Source organism: Drosophila mauritiana, unplaced genomic scaffold (assembly GCF_004382145.1).
Source record: "Drosophila mauritiana strain mau12 unplaced genomic scaffold, ASM438214v1 U_314, whole genome shotgun sequence".
Lineage (NCBI taxonomy): Eukaryota > Metazoa > Arthropoda > Insecta > Diptera > Drosophilidae > Drosophila > Drosophila mauritiana.
Window position 1 is genome coordinate 12,501 of NW_022881454.1, and position 11,810 is coordinate 24,310.

Genomic DNA, 11,810 nt, shown 5'->3' on the forward strand with positions numbered 1-11,810 from the left:
AATTATTGTATCCACACATGAACAATTTTTGTTTAACCAATATAAATATTAAGTTAAATCATTTGCATTTTGAAGATAAATTTAAAATTTATCTCTTTTCATATATCTCTCTGGTAATATATAAAATAAAACCAAGCGCATATGATAATATTTCCACATTTAAAATATAATTTTATATTTCTTTCATAAGAATCCATATTTGTATTATACCGTAACGATATAATAATCCAACTATACGGCAGGTAATAAATTAATATTTGCCTGCCTCCAAAAATTAAAGATAATATATGGAAACGATTTGTTATTCTATATATAATAGAAACTTGACTTTTGTTTCAACGATATTATCTAAAAAGCGTATATATTCCTATTATCCGCGGAGCCAAGTCCCGTGTTCTATAGAACTGAGAAACAAATTTGTACACTATAATGGCTTTTCTCTATAATACTAAGGAATGTGGGATATTTTCAGCATTTTTTCCCTTATACATATAATAATTAATCATTTTCATATGTATATTATTTAATTTACTCATATTATTGCCAAAATCATATGAATACATAAGTTTTGAACAATATGAGAGGTCGGCAACCACTGCCTACCTATAGTAGTTTTTGAACCCTCTGTCGTAATTCCGGTCGTTTACACTACTATACCCTCTCACTATAATGGCTTTTCTCTATAATACTAAGAGAATGTGGGATATTTTCAGCATTTTTTCCCTTATACATATAATAATTAATCATTTTCATATGTATATTATTTAATTTACTCATATTATTGCCAAAATCATATGAATACATAAGTTTTGAACAATATGAGAGGTCGGCAACCACTGCCTACCTATAGTAGTTTTTGAACCCTCTGTCGTAATTCCGGTCGTTTACACTACTATACCCTCTCACTATAATGGCTTTTCTCTATAATACTAAGAGAATGTGGGATATTTTCACCATTTTTTCCTTATACATATAATAATTAATCATTTTCATATGTATATTATTTAATTTACTCATATTATTGCCAAAATCATATGAATACATAAGTTTTGAACAATATGAGAGGTCGGCAACCACTGCCTACCTATAGTAGTTTTTGAACCCTCTGTCGTAATTCCGGTCGTTTACACTACTATACCCTCTCACTATAATGGATTTTCTCTATAATACTAAGAGAATGTGGGATATTTTCAGCATTTTTTCCCTTATACATATAATAATTAATCATTTTCATATGTATATTATTTAATTTACTCATATTATTGCCAAAATCATATGAATACATAAGTTTTGAACAATATGAGAGGTCGGCAACCACTGCCTACCTATAGTAGTTTTTGAACCCTCTGTCGTAATTCCGGTCGTTTACACTACTATACCCTCTCACTATAATGGCTTTTCTCTATAATACTAAGAGAATGTGGGATATTTTCACCATTTTTTCCTTATACATATAATAATTAATCATTTTCATATGTATATTATTTAATTTACTCATATTATTGCCAAAATCATATGAATACATAAGTTTTGAACAATATGAGAGGTCGGCAACCACTGCCTACCTATAGTAGTTTTTGAACCCTCTGTCGTAATTCCGGTCGTTTACACTACTATACCCTCTCACTATAATGGCTTTTCTCTATAATACTAAGAGAATGTGGGAAAATTTCAGCATTTTTTCCCCTATACATATAATAATTAATCATTTTCATATGTATATTATTTAATTTACTCATATAATTGCCAAAATCATATGATTACATAAGTTTTGAACAATATGAGAGGTCGGCAACCACTGCCTACCTATAGTAGTTTTTGAACCCTCTGTCGTAATTCCGGTCGTTTACACTACTATTCCCTCTCACTATAATGGCTTTTCTCTATAATACTAAGAGAATGTGGGATATTTTCAGCATTTTTTCCCTTATACATATAATAATTAATCATTTTCATATGTATATTATTTAATTTACTCATATTATTGCCAAAATCATATGAATACATAAGTTTTGAACAATATGAGAGGTCGGCAACCACTGCCTACCTATAGTAGTTTTTGAACCCTCTGTCGTAATTCCGGTCGTTTACACTACTATACCCTCTCACTATAATGGCTTTTCTCTATAATACTAAGAGAATGTGGGAAAATTTCAGCATTTTTTCCCCTATACATATAATAATTAATCATTTTCATATGTATATTATTTAATTTACTCATATTAATTGCCAAAATCATATGAATACATAAGTTTTGAACAATATGAGAGGTCGGCAACCACTGCCTACCAATAGTAGTTTTTGAACCCTCTGTCGTAATTCCGGTCGTTTACACTACTATTCCCTCTCACTATAATGGCTTTTCTCTATAATACTAAGAGAATGTGGGATATTTTCAGCATTTTTTCCCTTATACATATAATAATTAATCATTTTCATATGTATAATTATATGTATGTATATATAAGTAATTACTAAACCCCCCCCCCGCGTGTCATCAAGCCAAGCAAATCTACGCCCTGCAAGAAGGCCCTCAGAGCAAGGGAGCCCAGCACTAGCAGCGACTCCAGCACCTCGCATTCTGAGCCCGGTGAGGTCAAGCGCAAGCCTGCGCGCAAGCCCCAAATGGAGGAACTTGACGTCACGCCCAGCACCAGCGCAGCCTCGCGTCGTAGGTTAGCAAACAACCAGTTTGCCATCCTCTCGAGCGATGAGGAAGACAATGACGACGACGACCAAGCCGCCTCAGACGAAGAACCTGTACCCGCTGCCAACAAAACCCCGGACAAACCCAGGCCTACCCCGAGGACTTTCAAGCCACCCCCGATCTTCATCCCGGACGTGACCAACATTTCTGCTCTGATCAAGATGATTACGACTCTCGTGGGTCCCAGCAAAGACTTCACATACAAGTCGGAACGCAACAACGTGCGTTTAATGATGCCTGACAAGGAGTCTTACTCCGAGCTTCGTAGGCACCTGGTTTCCCAGAACAAAAGGCATCGCACGTTCCAGCCCAAAGATGAGAGGGCCTACAGAGTCGTAATCAAGGGATTACACCACACCGCCGATCGTGACGAGATTCAAGGGGAACTTGAAAGACTAGGGCATAAGGTCAGAGACCTGCATAATCCTATTGGTAGGAAAACCAAGGAGCCACTCGGGATATTTTTCGCCAACATTGATCCCGCCAGTAACAACAAGGAGGTCTACCAAATCAGGAGACTGTGCAGGTCGGTCGTCACCATCGAGCCTCCCCGTAAATTCAACGACGTGCCTCAGTGCTTTAGATGCCAAGGGTTTGGACATACCCAGCGCTACTGCTTCCTCGAGCACCGATGCGTGAAATGTGGTGGCCAACACGACTCCAGGACTTGCACTAAGAAGGAGGATGAGAAGGCATGCTGCCTTCACTGCCAAGCTGACCACCCCGCTTCATACAGAGGATGCCCTGCCTACAAGAAGGCCAAGGCACAGCAAGCCCCTAAACCCAGACCGGCCACACCCACCAGCCAGCCCAGCACCATCCAGATCCCAAACATCTCCAACATGAGCTATAAAGACGCGCTCAAGGCTACTCATGCACCACAGCAATCCGATCCCAACCAAAACCGCCAAACCCCACCTGAAGCTCCGCAATCCAATAACTTGGAACAAATCTTTGCCCGTTTTCAAGGAATGGTTGAAAGTATGATGGAAAAAATGTTCACCCAAATGACGCAGCTTATTGCTTCCATCCTCAATGCCAAATCATGGAAATAAGCCTGAACATAGTCATTTGGAATGCTAACGGCCTGCAGAGGAGCAGAGCCGAGGTAGAACACCTTATAAAAACGGAAGCGATTGACATACTCCTTGTATCCGAAACCCATTTTTGTCCACGATCCCACTACAACATCAGCGGCTATGATGTCTTACTCGCCAACCATCCATCTGGCAGAGCGCGCGGAGGAGCAGCCATGCTCATCAGGAGTGGTATCCAGTACATGGAGCTACCTGCGTTCCAGAAGGAATGGGCCCAGTGTGCCCTGGCTCGAATCTCCAGCCTTCAGGGGGCATCACCATTGGAGCGGTCTACTTCCCCCCCAGACACTCAGTCACCGAGACTCGCTTACAAGAGCTTTTCGAGTCCTTTGGTCCTCGCTTCATAGCAGCCGGTGACTTTAACGCCAAACACTCTTGGTGGGGGTCCCGCTCCATCAACCCCAAAGGCAGAACGCTCCACAAGTTCGTGCAGAGAAGAAGACTGAATTGCCACTCCACTGGTGAGCCAGTGGGTTGGCCTACTAACCCTGCCTTGTCTCCCGACCTCTTGGATTTTGCCATCTCCAAAGGCATAGGACAAGCCAGACTCTCATGCACCACATACAACAAGCTGCTATCCGACCACAGGGCAATAAGAATGCTCCTCAATATCCCCGTCCTAAAAAAAGACCTGCCCAGAAGACTCACCGGGAAGCATACCGACTCCTCCAAATTTACCTTCTGGATGCTATCCTCCCTGGACCTGGATCCTCCTCTTTCCTTCCCAAGAGACATTGATGCGGTGATTAATACACACACTGAGGAGATGCACAATGAGGCTAAGTTCGCCAACCCTCCTCCTCCAACTACCCCGAGAACACCTGAGCGAGATCTCCACCTTTGGTCTCCAGAGATTGCGGCATTCGTGGCGGAGAAGAGGCGCCTCAGACGTATTTGGTTCTCCTCGCGCAAGCCAAGGGATAAAGCGGCACTTAACAGAGCCAGCAAGGAGCTTAAGGTCAAGCTTTGCACACTACGGCAGGACTCATTCAATCGATTCCTTGAAGAGCTGGAACCTGGTGACCCGCAACACAATCTGTGGCATGTCACGCGCCACATGGCTCTTGGTGCCGTTCCGATGACGAAAGAGCAGAAGCATTCGCAGATCACCTCCAGAACGCATTCACCGCATTCAACAGATGCACTGGTTAAGAGCGTGCTGCCACCACCAGGTGCCTTGAGAGTCCATCTCCACCCAGCTTGCCGATAGAGCCCGTCACCCCTGAAGAGGTTGCGCAGGAGATCGCCTCCCTAAAGGCCAGCAAATCCCCCGGACTGGATCGTATCGACGCCACTTCCCTCAAAATTATGCCTCCTCCTTGCTCCCAGATGTTGGCTAACATCTTCAACAGCTGCTTCTCACTAGGGTACTTCCCGAGATCATGGAAACGTGCAGAAGTCATCCTCATCCTTAAACCCGGAAAACCTGGAGCCAATCTTGCCTCATATAGACCGATTCGTTTGCTGGCAATACTCTCCAAAATACTCGAAAGAGTATTTCTGCGCAGAGTGTTGCCAGTACTGGACGAGGCTGGTTTGATCCCGGATCACCAGTTTGGATTAAGGCGATCTCATGGAACACCCGAACAATGCCACCGGCTCGTATCAAGAATCCTCGATGCATTCGAGAAGAAAAGATACTGTTCGGCCGTCTTCCTCGATGTCAAGCAGGCGTTTGACAGAGTGTGGCATTCCGGTCTCCTCCACAAACTCAAGTCCCACCTTCCCAGTTCCCACTACGCTCTACTCAAATCTTACACCGAAGGAAGAGAATTCGAAGTGCGTTGCGGATCCTCATCCAGCACGCCAAGGCCCATAAGAGCCGGAGTACCTCAAGGCAGCGTCCTTGGTCCCATCCTCTACACCCTCTTCACAGCAGACCTTCCTATAATACCCTCCCGTCACCTCACAATAGCCACCTATGCCGACGACACCGCGTTCCTCGCCACCGCTACTAATCCAGATAGAGCTTCAGCCATCATCCAGAGGCAACTGGATGCTCTGAATCCATGGCTAAAACGATGGAATATTGCGGTCAACGCCGAAAAATCCTCCCATACATTTTCCCTGCGCAGAGGAGAATGCCCTCCGGTCACTCTTGACGGCGACACGATCCCCACTACCAGCACCTCCAAATACCTAGGGCTTACACTGGATAGAAGGCTGACATGGGGCCCTCACATTGATAGGAAGCGTACCCAGGCCAACATACGCCTTAAGCAACTCCACTGTTGGGAAAAGTTCCAAGCTGAGGGACAAAACGAAGCTGCTTGTCTACAAGACTATTCTCAAGCCAATATGGACTTATGGAATCCAGCTGTGGGGCACTACAAGTGCTTCACACAGAAGAAAGATCCAGCAATTCCAGAACCGATGCTTGAGAATAGTCTCCAACGCCCATCCCTATCACGAGAATACTGCCATCCACGAGGAGCTCGGAATTCCGTGGGTGGAAGATGAGATCTACCTACTCAGTGAGAGATACGCCAGAAGACTGGAGAATCACCCCAACCACCTGGCCATCAATCTGCTAGACAACAGCCAATCCACAAGACGTCTGCAGAGAACGCACCCGCTTGACCTCACGCAACATTAATGTAAATTTGTAACCCTACCCAAGTACATTCTAAGTACTCCCCGTATGTCAATGTTCCCCCATATAAAATTTAATTATTGTCCATTAGGACAGATTTTAAATAAATAAAACAGATACACAAAAAAAAAAAAAAAAAAAAAACTAAATTGATGACGAGGTATTTGGCAACTTGATACAATTCTTTAAAGTCTTTATATCAAAAATTATATGATAGGGACAATATCATATGCGTCACTAAATTGATGACGAGGTATTTGGCAACTTGATACAATTCTTTAAAGTTTTTATATCAAAAATTATATGATACGGACAATATCATATGCGTCATTAAATTGATGACGAGGTGTTTGGCAACTTGACACAATTCATTAAAGTCTTTATATTAATTATATGATAGGGACAATATCATATGCGTCACTAAATTGATGACGAGGAATTTGGCAACTTGATAGAATTCTTTAAAGTCTTTATATCAAAAATTATATGATAGGGACAATATCATATGCGTCACTAAATTGATGACGAGGTGTTTGGCAACTTGACGCAATTCATTAAAGTCTTTATATTAATTATATGATAGGGACAATATCATATGCGTCACTAAATTGATGACGAGGTATTTGGCAACTTGATACAATTCTTTAAAGTCTTTATATCAAAAATTATATGATAGTGACAATATCATATGCGTCACTAAATTGATGACGAGGTGTTTGGCAACTTGATACAATTCTTTAAAGTCTTTATATCAAAAACTATATGATAGGGACAATAGCATATGCGTCACTAAATTGATGACGAGGTATTTGGCAACTTGATAGAATTCTTTAAAGTCTTTATATCAAAAATTATATGATAGTGACAATATCATATGCGTCACTAAATTGATGACGAGGTGTTTGGCAACTTGATACAATTCTTTAAAGTCTTTATATCAAAAACTATATGATAGGGACAATAGCATATGCGTCACTAAATTGATGACGAGTTATTTGGCAACTTGATAGAATTCTTTAAAGTCTTTATATCAAAAATTATATGATAGGGACAATATCATATGCGTCACTAAATTGATGACGAGGTGTTTGGCAACGTGACACAATTCATAAAAGTCTTTATATTAATTATATGATAGGGACAATATCATATGCGTCACTAAATTGATGACAAGGTGTTTGGGAACGTGACACAATTCATTAAAGTCTTTATATTAATTATATGATAGGGACAATATCATATGCGTCACTAAATTGATGACGAGGTATTTGGCAACTTGATAGAATTCATTAAAGTCTTTATATTAATTATATGATAGGGACAATATCATATGCGTCACTAAATTGATGACGAGGTGTTTGGCAACTTGATACAATTCTTTAAAGTCTTTATATCAAAAATTATATGATAGGGACAATAGCATATGCGTCACTAAATTGATAACGAGGTGTTTGGCAACTTGATACAATTCTTTAAAGTCTTTATATCAAAAATTATATGATAGGAACAATATCATATGCGTCACTAAATTGATGACGAGGTGTTTGGCAACTTGACACAATTCTTTAAAGTCTTTATATCAAAAATTATATGATAGGGACAATATCATATGCGTCACTAAATTGATGACGAGGTGATTGGCAACTTGACACAATTCATTAAAGTCTTTATATTAATTATATGATAGGGACAATATCATATAGGGACAATATCATATGCGTCACTAAATTGATGACGAGGTGTTTGGCAACGTGACACAATTCATTAAAGTCTTTATATTAATTATATGATAGGGACAATATCATATGCGTCACTAAATTGATGACAAGGTGTTTGGGAACGTGACACAATTCATTAAAGTCTTTATATTAATTATATGATAGGGACAATATCATATGCGTCATTAAATTGATGACGAGGTGTTTGGCAACTTGACACAATTCATTAAAGTCTTTATATTAATTATATGATAGGGACAATATCATATGCGTCACTAAATTGATGACGAGGAATTTGGCAACTTGATAGAATTCTTTAAAGTCTTTATATCAAAAATTATATGATAGGAACAATATCATATGCGTCACTAAATTGATGACGAGGTGTTTGGCAACTTGACGCAATTCATTAAAGTCTTTATATTAATTATATGATAGGGACAATATCATATGCGTCACTAAATTGATGACGAGGTATTTGGCAACTTGATACAATTCTTTAAAGTCTTTATATCAAAAATTATATGATAGTGACAATATCATATGCGTCACTAAATTGATGACGAGGTGTTTGGCAACTTGATACAATTCTTTAAAGTCTTTATATCAAAAACTATATGATAGGGACAATAGCATATGCGTCACTAAATTGATGACGAGGTATTTGGCAACTTGATAGAATTCTTTAAAGTCTTTATATCAAAAATTATATGATAGGGACAATATCATATGCGTCACTAAATTGATGACGAGGTGTTTGGCAACGTGACACAATTCATTAAAGTCTTTATATTAATTATATGATAGGGACAATATCATATGCGTCACTAAATTGATGACAAGGTGTTTGGGAACGTGACACAATTCATTAAAGTCTTTATATTAATTATATGATAGGGACAATATCATATGCGTCACTAAATTGATGACGAGGTATTTGGCAACTTGATAGAATTCATTAAAGTCTTTATATTAATTATATGATAGGGACAGCATCATATGCGTCACTAAATTGATGACAAGGTGTTTGGAAACTTGATACAATTCTTTAAAGTCTTTATATCAAAAATTATATGATAGGGACAATAGCATATGCGTCACTAAATTGATAACGAGGTGTTTGGCAACTTGATACAATTCTTTAAAGTCTTTATATCAAAAATTATATGATAGGAACAATATCATATGCGTCACTAAATTGATGACGAGGTGTTTGGCAACTTGACACAATTCTTTAAAGTCTTTATATCAAAAATTATATGATAGGGACAATATCATATGCGTCACTAAATTGATGACGAGGTGATTGGCAACTTGACACAATTCATTAAAGTCTTTATATTAATTATATGATAGGGACAATATCATATGCGTCACTAAATTGATGACGAGGTATTTGGCAACTTGATAGAATTCTTTAAAGTCTTTATATCAAAAATTATATGATAGGGACAATATCATATGCGTCACTAAATTGATGACGAGGTGTTTGGCAACGTGACACAATTCATTAAAGTCTTTATATTAATTATATGATAGGGACAATATCATATGCGTCACTAAATTGATGACAAGGTGTTTGGGAACGTGACACAATTCATTAAAGTCTTTATATTAATTATATGATAGGGACAATATCATATGCGTCACTAAATTGATGACGAGGTATTTGGCAACTTGATAGAATTCATTAAAGTCTTTATATTAATTATATGATAGGGTTGTCCCTATCATATGCGTCACTAAATTGATGACGAGGTGTTTGGCAACTTGACACAATTCATTAAAGTCTTTATATTAATTTTATGATAGGGACAATATCATATGCGTCACTAAATTGATGACGAGGTATTTGGCAACTTGATAGAATTCTTTAAAGTCTTTATATCAAAAATTATATGATAGGGACAATATCATATGCGTCACTAAATTGATGACGAGGTGTTTGGCAACTTGACACAATTCATTAAAGTCTTTATATTAATTATATGATAGGGACAATATCATATGCGTCACTAAATTGATGACGAGGTATTTGGCAACTTGATACAATTCTTTAAAGTCTTTATATCAAAAATTATATGATAGGAACAATATCATATACGTCACTAAATTGATGACGAGGTGTTTGGCAACTTGACACAATTCTTTAAAGTCTTTATATCAAAAATTATATGATAGGGACAATATCATATGCGTAACTAAATTGATGACGAGGTGTTTGGCAACTTGACACAATTCATTTAAGTCTTTATATCAAAAATTATATGATAGGGACAATAGCATATGCGTCACTAAATTGATAACGAGGTGTTTGGCAACTTGATACAATTCATTAAAGTCTTTATATCAAAAATTATATGATAGGAACAATATCATATGCGTCACTAAATTGATGACGAGGTGTTTGGCAACGTGACACAATTCATTAAAGTCTTTATATTAATTATATGATAGGGACAATATCATATGCGTCACTAAATTGATGACAAGGTGTTTGGGATCGTGACACAATTCATTAAAGTCTTTATATTAATTATATGATAGGGACAATATCATATGCGTCACTAAATTGATGACGAGGTATTTGGCAACTTGATAGAATTCATTAAAGTCTTTATATTAATTATATGATAGGGACAATATCATATGCGTCACTAAATTGATGACAAGGTGTTTGGCAACTTGATACAATTCTTTAAAGTCTTTATATCAAAAATTATATGATAGGGACAATAGCATATGCGTCACTAAATTGATAACGAGGTGTTTGGCAACTTGATACAATTCTTTAAAGTCTTTATATCAAAAATTATATGATAGGAACAATATCATATGCGTCACTAAATTGATGACGAGGTGTTTGGCAACTTGACACAATTCTTTAAAGTCTTTATATCAAAAATTATATGATAGGGACAATATCATATGCGTCACTAAATTGATGACGAGGTGATTGGCAACTTGACACAATTCATTAAAGTCTTTATATTAATTATATGATAGGGACAATATCATATGCGTCACTAAATTGATGACGAGGTATTTGGCAACTTGATAGAATTCTTTAAAGTCTTTATATCAAAAATTATATGATAGGGACAATATCATATGCGTCACTAAATTGATGACGAGGTGTTTGGCAACGTGACACAATTCATTAAAGTCTTTGTATTAATTATATGATAGGGACAATATCATATGCGTCACTAAATTTGATGACAAGGTGTTTGGGAACGTGACACAATTCATTAAAGTCTTTATATTAATTATATGATAGGGACAATATCATATGCGTCATTAAATTGATGACGAGGTGTTTGGCAACTTGACACAATTCATTAAAGTCTTTATATTAATTATATGATAGGGACAATATCATATGCGTCACTAAATTGATGACGAGGAATTTGGCAACTTGATAGAATTCTTTAAAGTCTTTATATCAAAAATTATATGATAGGGACAATATCATATGCGTCACTAAATTGATGAGGTGTTTGGCAACTTGACGCAATTCATTAAAGTCTTTATATTAATTATATGATAGGGACAATATCATATGCGTCACTAAATTGATGACGAGGTATTTGGCAACTTGATACAATTCTTTAAAGTCTTTATATCAAAAATTATATGATAGTGACAATATCATATGCGTCACTAAATTGATGACGAGGTGTTTGGCAACTTGA